Below are 10,193 nucleotides of genomic sequence, written 5' to 3'. Positions count from 1 at the left end.
TGGGTTTAAGAGCACATTTGAAGTTTTGGAGGTTGGGTATTAGTCTGATAATCCGAGGAAGGCCATTCCAGAGAATTGGATTTACTCCTCTAGACCACCAGGGAGGTTACATTTAACCACTATACGGCCCCAGACCATGAGAAATGTAACTATGATTGCCTTCTCTATCTTAGAACACAAGAAAGATTACTATTAACCCCTTCATGCAAAACTTGTTTTGGTAACATCAGCCCTTTAAATAACATCTTATTAATATTTTCAATTAAATATATGATAGCCTTTCATAATAAATACTGAGAATTTTAAAAAACAATATTAATCCTAACAATCTGCAGGATATAAAATAGCTTGTTCAGTCGCTGCATACAAAATGAGGAAAAAAGATCTAAAAAAGACTTTAAAATTGTCGCATCAACATAATCTGCCAGGATCATGAATTGCAGAGTTAATTAAATGAATAAAAAAAAAATCAAGGTCAGCAAAAAAATATTTAAAAAACTAAAATAAAAAACGTCTCTTCCTATCCGAAACGTATGCAAATCTGCTCCAGGTGTTATCCACAAACACGGTATCTCTCGGCTTTGTGAGTCATAAATTCAAGAAATGTTTAATGAAATGTATCAGAGTCATTTGGTGCAGCGTGAGCCGCCAGACCGAGCAAACGCCGACAAATCCGTACACGCGCTTGTGAATATTTCATAGAGCAGTGAAAGATGGAATGACTTAAATAACCTTTTATTCTTGATAAAATCACTTTATATTATAGTGAGTGAGATGCTGGGGGACGCTGTCCTGTATACAGAATTGGGGATGAGTTTAAGGGGCTACATTGTAGAAACACAATTGGTCCATAGCTCACACCCAATTAACCATTGCCTGTTCAGGCAGGATCTACAGCTGCTGATTACCTAATGACCCAGTGCTAGAACCTTTCAGAGGGTTCAGGACTCCCTCAGACAGCTCTTAACCTAGAGGGGGCGCTGTTCGCAACTACTCCCTTGCAAATACCCTGGTGTTGCACAAACATACCTTGAGAATGCTGTAGCTACACTGATGCAGGATCATATCTTGGTTAATCCCTGAGCTGAGTGGTTTTGCTGACAAAACAGATATAACATTATAATAATGAAGCTCTGCCCTTTCTATGGCTCCTTCTGGGCTTGGTTCTGTACTTCTCCTAGCAGGTGAGTTATTCTCTGCAGGAGATGCTGATGTAATCACTCTTCTCCCTGCCAGACAGAATAATCAATTCCTTCACCATTCCCCAGCTGCTGTGTATGAGTGATCCAGCTCAGGTTGACTAGTCATGCTTGACTAACCTCCATTTGTAATTACAAGCTTAGTTTCTAATGTGTTAATCTAGTAGTGATGGGAATTACGGCTCTTCTTAGTGAGCTGGCTCATTAGGTTCTGCTCACTAAGAAGAGGCGCCTCTTTTGGCTCCTGAACAGCTCCCTATTCAATATATAATAGGGAGCCGCAGGCCAAGCATTGCCCCCACACCATTCCACTTTTAACCCGATTTTATCGGTATAAAGGGGGCGTGGTGAGCCGTTTAGGGGCAAGTTTAGTGAACTGCCAGCTCACGTTGTTCATGCGTATGAGCTGGCTCTTTGTGCCGGCTTGTTTGCGACCGACCCATTACTATGATCTAGGCAGCCAGCCTGACACAGCTTTCCCAAGGTCTTGAATGTTATAATTGTTTTTCAGCAAAACCACTCAGGTCAGGGATTAACCAAGATATGATCCTGCATCAGTGTAGCTACAGCATTCTCAAGGTATGTTTGCTTCATAATGAATCAAATCAAATGGTAGGTTTCCTTTAATGCCAGAACTGATCATGGGCATTAACCTTGGGAAGGTTCAAGCCGAACCTGCACCCAAATTTGTAATAAAGTTCAAAGACAGGTCTGGGAGGACACAAGCCAGCACATTCAGTATAAACCTGAACTCTGCATTTCAGGTCTGCAAACACTAGTTTTGAGCAATTTAACCCCTAAACGACCAGGCCCTTTTTTGTCTTTTCATTTCCATTTTTCACTCCTCACCTTCAAAAATCTATAACTTTTTTAGTTGTACATATAAAGAGCTCTGTGAGGTCTTGTTTTCTGCGGAACAAATTGCACTGCATAGTAACAGTATTTAATATCCAATCCCGTGTACTGGGAAGCGGGAAAAAAAAATTCCAAATGCAGTCAGAATGGTGAAAAAGCGCATTTGCGCCGTTTTCTTGTGGGCTTTGAATTTATGTCTTTCACTGTGCGCCCCAAATGACATGAAGGTCGGTACCTTCATGGGGATAACAAATTTGTATAGGTTTTATAATGTTTTCATACATTTACAAAAATGAAAACCTCCTGTACAAAAAATGTTTTGGGGATTTTGCCATCTTCTGGTGCTAATAACGTTTTCATACTTTGGTGTACGGAGCTGTGGGTGATGTAATTTTTTGCGACTTTTGATGATGTTTTAAATGCTGTAATTTTTAGGACTGTATGGCCATTTGATCACTTTTTATTGAATTTTTTATTTTTTTGAAAACAGAAAACAAGTGCCATTTTCAACTTCGGGCATTATTTTCCTCTTCGGGGTTCAACGCAGTGAAAAACTGTTATTTTATATTGATAGATCGGGCATTTTAGACGCAGCGATACCTAATGTGTTTATGATTTTTACTGTTTAATTATATTTATGTGACTTCTTTTTATTATTATCTTATTTTCATCATTTTCGTAATTATTTTTTTTTATTGTTACTATTTTTCAGCCCCTCTGGGGTACCTTAACCCTAAGGTGGAAGACCCAAGGCTGTCATGGCAACCGATCACCGCAATACCCCCCCCCCCCCCCGATGACATCACGGGGAGAGACCATCTTCACCAAGATGGGGGCAACCATGCAGCTTTGCCAGCGGCGATCGATGGGATAAGTGTTTGCTGCAATGTGCAGCGAAGACTTACCGGCTATGGAGAGGGTTCAGCCCGTGAGTCCTCTCCATGCATCCACCCTCGACATGCGCCGTTATTACGGCACGCATTGGGAAGGGGTTAACAAGTGTTACATTTTACCTGTAGTGCTTCCACAGGGGAAACTGAGTATTACACCATGTAATCAATGTAATTAATGAGCTTGTGGGGAGTACATCTGGGAAAGTTCCTTGTTGAGAAGGACCTGGGTGACTGGTAGATTAAACAACAGCATGCGATTTCAATCAGCTGCCTCTAAAGCCAGCAAGCCATAATCTTGTCATTATAAAAACACAGTGCAGCACACTTACATACCACAGGAGCTAACACCACAGTCCGAGACCGATCCAACATGTCCCACTTTAAACAATAAAAAAAGGAGTATAAAAAACTCTGACCGGAGCTCCCAACGACTCTAACACGTCGCCGTTCAAAACTCCCTCAAAGATCCCCAACCAAACTCTACCGATGAGGAAAGTCCTGCAACAAGATGTAGGCCACCACCCAGAATGTCCCTAAGGTGCAGCTCCCTCCTCAAACTCACTCAACAGTGTGGTAGTAGCAAAAAAAGAGTATGTTTAAAATGCGCATAAAACAGTATACAAAATGGGATGCCAGCTCCAATCGCTCGCCCGACCCTGGGTTTCGCCGTTCTCAGCTTCTTCCGGGGCGTGTGCTGTCATGTATCAAAGGAGGTATGGACTCTCATGATAAAGGCATGTGATTAGCACTGTACAATAATTGGTTCGGCCTCACCTGGAATATGCAATGCAATTGTGAGCATCAGAACCAGTGCTGGAGAGGACACTAAAGCCACAAAAATGATCACGGATATGGAGGATCTCTATTATGAAGAAACAATTTTATTTATTTAGTCTGAAAAAGAAAGGACTAAGTGGGAACTTGATAAATTGGTATTAATAAATAAATGGTCCATACAAAAAATATGTTGTTCTAGGTTAAATTACATAAAAAAAATGAGGGGGCACTGTTTCCATCTGGAGGAAACAAGGTTTAATCACCAGAGGTGACAGGGCTCTTTTACTGTGAATCTGTGGAATAGCCTGCCTCAAGCGCTGGTCACAGTAGGGACAGCAGAGAGCTTCAAGAAGGGTCCAGATGTCTTTTTATATTAAAATAATATTGATGGTTATTTGTTAATATAGAATTATGTTCCTTTACATCTCCTCATTCTTTCCATTCGCTTCCTTCATTTGTGGAAACTGATGGACATGTCTTTTTTCAACAGTATGTAACTATGAACTGTATGTAGGATTGGATTGGTGTATCAGAGGATTTATTGGTAGGCCTAGGCTCTTACAGTACACAACAATAGGTAGATTTCCTTTAAGATGGTCGACTTTGTAGCCTTTCTTAGGTGTTGATAGAAAATGGACCCAAGGAACCCCACTCCAACGCTGGTTTTAGGTATATATTTAATGCATTGATGTTTTGGGTCTCCTAACAAAAGATACTCTTTACCTTCAGTAATAGGACAAGAGGAACAGACTTCATCTGTGTTGGGTCTGATTCTGTAGTCAGATTTGATTTATACCAATCTAATTTGGTCCAGATCACAAAAGACAATGGGCCACACTTACACTCACCGGCCACTTTATTAGGTACACCATGCTAGTAATGGGTTGGACCCCCTTTTGCCTTCAGAACTGCCTCTATTCTTTGTGACATAGATTCAACAAGGTGCTGGAAGCATTCCTCAGAGATTTTGGTCCATATTGACATGATGGCATCACACAGTTGCTGCAGATTTGTCGGCTGCACATCCATGATGCGAATCTCCTGTTCCACCACATCCCAAAGATGCTCTATTGGATTGAGATCTGGTGACTGTGGAGGCCATTTGAGTCCAGTGACCTCATTCTCATGTTCAAGAAACCAGTCTGAGATGATTCCAGCTTTATGACATGGCGCATTATCCTGCTGAAAGTAGCCATCAGATGTTACAGGGTACATTGTGGTCATAAAGGGATGGACATGGTCAGCAGCAATACTCAGGTAGACTGTGGCATTGCAACGATGCTCAATTGGTACCAAGGGGCCCAAAGAGTGCCCAGAAAATATTCCCCACACCATGACACCACCACCACCAGCCTGAACCGTTGATACAAGGCAGGATGGATCCATGCTTTCATGTTGTTGACGCCATATTCTGACCCTACCATCCAAATGTCGCAGCAGAAATCGAGACTCATCAGACCAGGCAACGTTTTTCCAATCTTCTATTGTCCAATTTCGATGAGCTTGTGCAAATTGTAGTCTCAGTTTCCTGTTCTTAGCTGAAAGGAGTGGCACCCGGTGTGGTCTTCTGCTGCTGTAGCCCATCTGCCTCAAAGTTCGATGTACTGTGCATTCAGAGATGCTCTTCTGCCTACCTTGGTTGTAATGGGTGGCGATTTGAGTCACTTTTGCCTTTCTATCAGGTCGAACCAGTCTGCCCATTCTGCTCTGACCTCTGGCATCAACAAGGCATTTCCGCCCACAGAACTGCCGCTCACTGGATGTTTTTTTCTTTTTCGGACCATTCTCTGTAAACCCTAGAGATGGTTGTGCGTGAAAATCCCAGTAGATCAGCAGTTTCTGAAATACTCAGACCAGCCCTTCTGGCACCAACAACCATGCCACGTTCAAAGGCACTCAAATCACCTTTCTTCCCCATACTGATGCTCGGTTTGAACTGCAGGAGATTGTCTTGACCATGTCTACATGTCTAAATGCACTGAGTTGCCACCATGTGATTGGCTGATTTGAAATTAAGTGTTAACGAGCAGTTGGACAGGTGTACCTAATAAAGTGGCCGGTGAGTGTATTAAACTGGCTGCACCAGCTTTCTCCTGGATTTTGCACATAACTACTTTTTGATGAATTGGAGGTCTCAACTGAACATGGTTTGACCTTTTGGTCACAATTCTACCAGGAAATCTGACCAGATTTCTACTTACAATATATAGGCATACTAGGGTTCTGTTTGTTTTTACCAGTTCTGAGGTGGTAGCTCTGCTAGACATCTTCCATTTCTGAAGGGAAGTAAGATGTTTTCATCTGCTGGTCTCCTAGGCTAACCACTACTACATCTATGGTCTTCCTACAAAGAGCATGTACATAACATGTTGCCTTGAAATTTGTTCTAAAAATCTAATCTGTTTGCAAATGCAGTATGACTCCTAGAGATGAGTGGACCCGTAGTTCTAGTTCGGGTTTAGTTTGGGTGCGGCTTGGTATAACTTGGTATAATCATGCACCTAACTACAATCCTGCGAGTCTACATAGAAGACTTGATGCTGCTCGAAGGTAAAGTGTGGTCCCATGGTAAATTTATTTGATTGAGATTTCTCTTTTGTTCAGTCACTTTTATTTATGTTAATTGATAAATATAAACAAGAATAATCAATAATCGGTTGTATCAGTCGGCTGAACAGCCAGTCCGGCAAACTGATGCCCCTTACTACTAACCATGACCATGATTGGCCAGGGGGTATTACAATCATAGCCATTACTAGTAGCAAGGGGCATTAATTTGCCAGATTGGTTGTTTGGTCCCCAATTCAGCAATAAATCCAGGTGACTATGGGCCTGCTTATTTCTAATGACTACTTCAAGCCTTGTTACAGTACTATGATCTGTGCATAAAACTATCTTCCACAACTTCACCTTTGTAGCAGAGTTTAGCTGTTTCTCATCCATTTTAAAGCCTCTTCTGCACCCATTTTTGTTTCAGATGTGATGATTTTAACCTATTTGTAATGATGTCCATTATCACTTGGTATAATCATGCACCTAACTACAATCCTGCGAGTCTACATGGAAGAATTGATGCTGCTCGAAGGTAAAGGTAAATTTATTTGATTGAGCTTTCTCTTTTGTTCAGTCACTTTTCATTATGTTAATTGATAAATACAAACAAGAATAATCAACAAGAAATTAATTTTCACCCCACCTAAAACTTTTGCACAGGACGGTATGTCAATGTGCCTTAACATTTTTGAATGTTTTTGTGCCCAATTGTGTAGATTTTCCGCTATTGTGGTACATTGTTCCTGGATTGCTGTACTATGTGAATCTATCAATCTATTTTAATCAATTTCATTATCTCCAATGCTTCTGCCTTGGCTTTCATCTGTACAGTCATATTTTTTACTGGCTATAGGAAACGACACAGATAAAAGCTGTGACCGCTGCATTGTCTCCATCTGAAGAGAGACGCTGGAAGTTTGACCTTGAATCTTCGGAGAATGGAGCATGGGGTATGCATAGCAGGAATAATCATGTGTTTATCTAAAATCTCCGCCACAAGGAGATGGACTTTTATTTTCAGCTCTCTGGGCCTGATTACTGCGGGGAGAGAAGAAAAATAATCCAGACGTAGAGCTTGATTTCCAATGTGAAACCTAAAACCACAATCTCCGGTGCAGAAAACAGAATGAGTCACAGGAAGAGGCCACTTGCTTGTAAAACTCATTATAGGCAATGCAAGGCACATTGGATTTCCTACGTCGATAAATAGATTCTGGCATTCCATGGATTGCATTGTGTCCCTCACATTGGAATAACACATATACAGACACAGTAGAGCTGAGTTTGTCCTTTGGCACAGTACAATGGGACATATTTATATACTTCATTAAAAAATTCTGCTTAGTTTGTAAAGAAACAGGCTGTAATGTGCTCCTTAGTTACAATATTACTTCTACATTGCTGTCTACAAGATTGAAGATTGGTCTCTTTCTTCTCCCTGGTTTGTTACACAGCTGTGAGTGTCAACACTTTCTTCTCTCTCCCTGGCTGTAGTGTGCTATGAGAAGTATTTTCAAAGATCAAACTGAAAGTGAAGAGGCTAATCCTCCCATCTTAGAGCTGTGTAACCAAACACATGGAAATTAGATGTGAGCTCATGCAGCCTACATAGACACACACTGTACAGGCTGGAATACCCATCTCTATGCGAGGGAGCAGCTTGATTTTTTTTTAACAAACTAAGCAGAATTTGGTAATGAAATTTATTAGAAAAATGTCCACCACATACAATATAAAAAATTACAAATTGCGCTTTATAGGAATGGATGGATGCAGTACTTCTAAACCTAGCAAAAAAACCCCTATAGAAGTATCAGTGCCTTTAAAACAGCTTTCCACTTTTAACAATACTGTAACATTTCGTCAGGAGGATCTTCAATGAGTCGATTTTATGCAGTGCAACTTGCAGTAAATGTAAAATTTTCCTGCAGCGCCACCACAGGGGATGTAGAGCATTACACCATCTTATATAAATCAATGGGCTGTCTATGTAATGGCCAGGTCCGTGGCGGCACTTTGGAAAAATGTAAAACTCAGCTGTGCTAGATAAATATACAGAGATGTAGCAGAGCTAAATGGGTCTTTTGGGTACTTTGCGATATATTTGTCTATAGTGTATTTAAATCCATACATAATCATGAATTATTACCGCCATCATCTCACAATTATTCCTATTTACAGCCATCAGCACAATGTTTATTCCTCATTCATCTCCTCCTGAATCTATTTTTCATTGTCTTGCCGTGTGCCGCTGGGATGGAGGAGCAACACAAATATGCAATTCTGCAATATTCATATCACAGAACACAGGGGTAGAGACTTTAATTTTGCTTGGTAAATTATGTATGGCCTTTTTCAACCATAGTATAAGAAGCCGTTTGTCAGTGAAGCATTGAGGGTATTAAGTACCATAGTGTGACCGGAGCTCTCTGCGCGTTGTTTACTCTTCATGGGTGCGGAGGATAAAGGGTTACTGGTCTCAATAGTGGTTTATTACCATGGGAGATGAGAGATTTCCCCTTTAAGAAAATGCAGGATATCAATATGTCAGATTATAATAGAGTGTCAGGGTATAAATATTGAAACAATCAAATGTTCCATCAATTTCCATAGGGAAATTACATTATATATGGAAATGGGATACTACAGGTTGTAAATTAGGGTGACGGTTCTGCTGTGCCCTTATGGTAACTTAGGTCACTGAATAAATATCTGACAAGGATGGGAGGAGGTTGGCCGAGGCTTGAGCATTACATAGGTACACTTTCACCTTTGCCCTAGGACAGTGGTGGCGAACCTATGGCACTGGTGCCAGAGGTGGCACTCAGAGCCCTCTCTGTGGGCACCCAGACCATCACCAGAGAGGACTCCAGGTACCTTCCTGCAGTCCCAGACAGCCCAGGACTTGCTGTGCACAGAGCTATATTAAAGTGACAGTGCTACCTGGGACTACTGGAGGAGAGGGAAGGTGTGGACAGATCTGGATTATCATTGTAACTCCTGCTCCGGCCCTGACAATTCTTCCTGTTTATGGGACCCTGGAGGGAAGCTACAATGATCATCCAAATCTCTCCTATTTTCTGCCTTACTGGTTTCCTCAGGGAGCTGATATCAATGAAAGCTGTGACAGAGCAGGGAGTATAAATCACAAATAAAATTTCTGTGTTGGCACTTTGTGATAAATTAGTGGGCCTTGGTTGTAGTTTGGGCACTCGGTCTATAAAAGGTTCGCCATCACTGCCCTAGGAGGAGTCTCTGCAGTGATCCACTACCAGCATTACATTACAAACTGCTTCAGGCTGCATTCACATGATGCGTTTGCACGGTGTTTCAAAATGCATTGGGAAAAATGCTTCATCACATGTAAATACAGAGCCTACTGCACAGTAGCCAATAGTCACAGTGCCCCCATTGGTAGCCAGTGCTGCCTCTAGTAGCTACAGTGTTGCCCCCAGAAGCAAATAGTAAAAAAAAAAAAATCACATACTCCTCTCTGTGTCTTCAGATGTGCGAGGTGCGGTGCAGGCAATTTGTTTGACACTAAATTTACACTTGCGTTGGGTCAGTTCCAGCCATAGGGAACAACCTTTTTTCTTATTACACGTTGCCTAAGCTGCATCTCCTGTATGGCAGTGGAGGTGGGAGCTGAGAGCTCCTGTGCTCCGCTACAACAAGTGCAAAGTGGGAGGTGGCAATCCAAAATTCCCCCCGCACCCCCATGGATTAGTCTGTGGATGATCCTGGTACCTGCTCCACCAACACCTGACCTGGGGCTTGATCAGGTCCCGTGACAGCCTTTTTAAATACAAAATCTCCCCCCTCCCTGGCAGCACCCTTCTGTTGGCCACCCTAGGCACAGTGTCCATGGTGCCTAGTGGAAATTATGGTGCTGGTTAAGTCTTTACAGTATTTCTGT

Source organism: Engystomops pustulosus, chromosome 3 (assembly GCF_040894005.1).
Source record: "Engystomops pustulosus chromosome 3, aEngPut4.maternal, whole genome shotgun sequence".
Lineage (NCBI taxonomy): Eukaryota > Metazoa > Chordata > Amphibia > Anura > Leptodactylidae > Engystomops > Engystomops pustulosus.
This window is presented reverse-complemented; position numbering follows the sequence as displayed.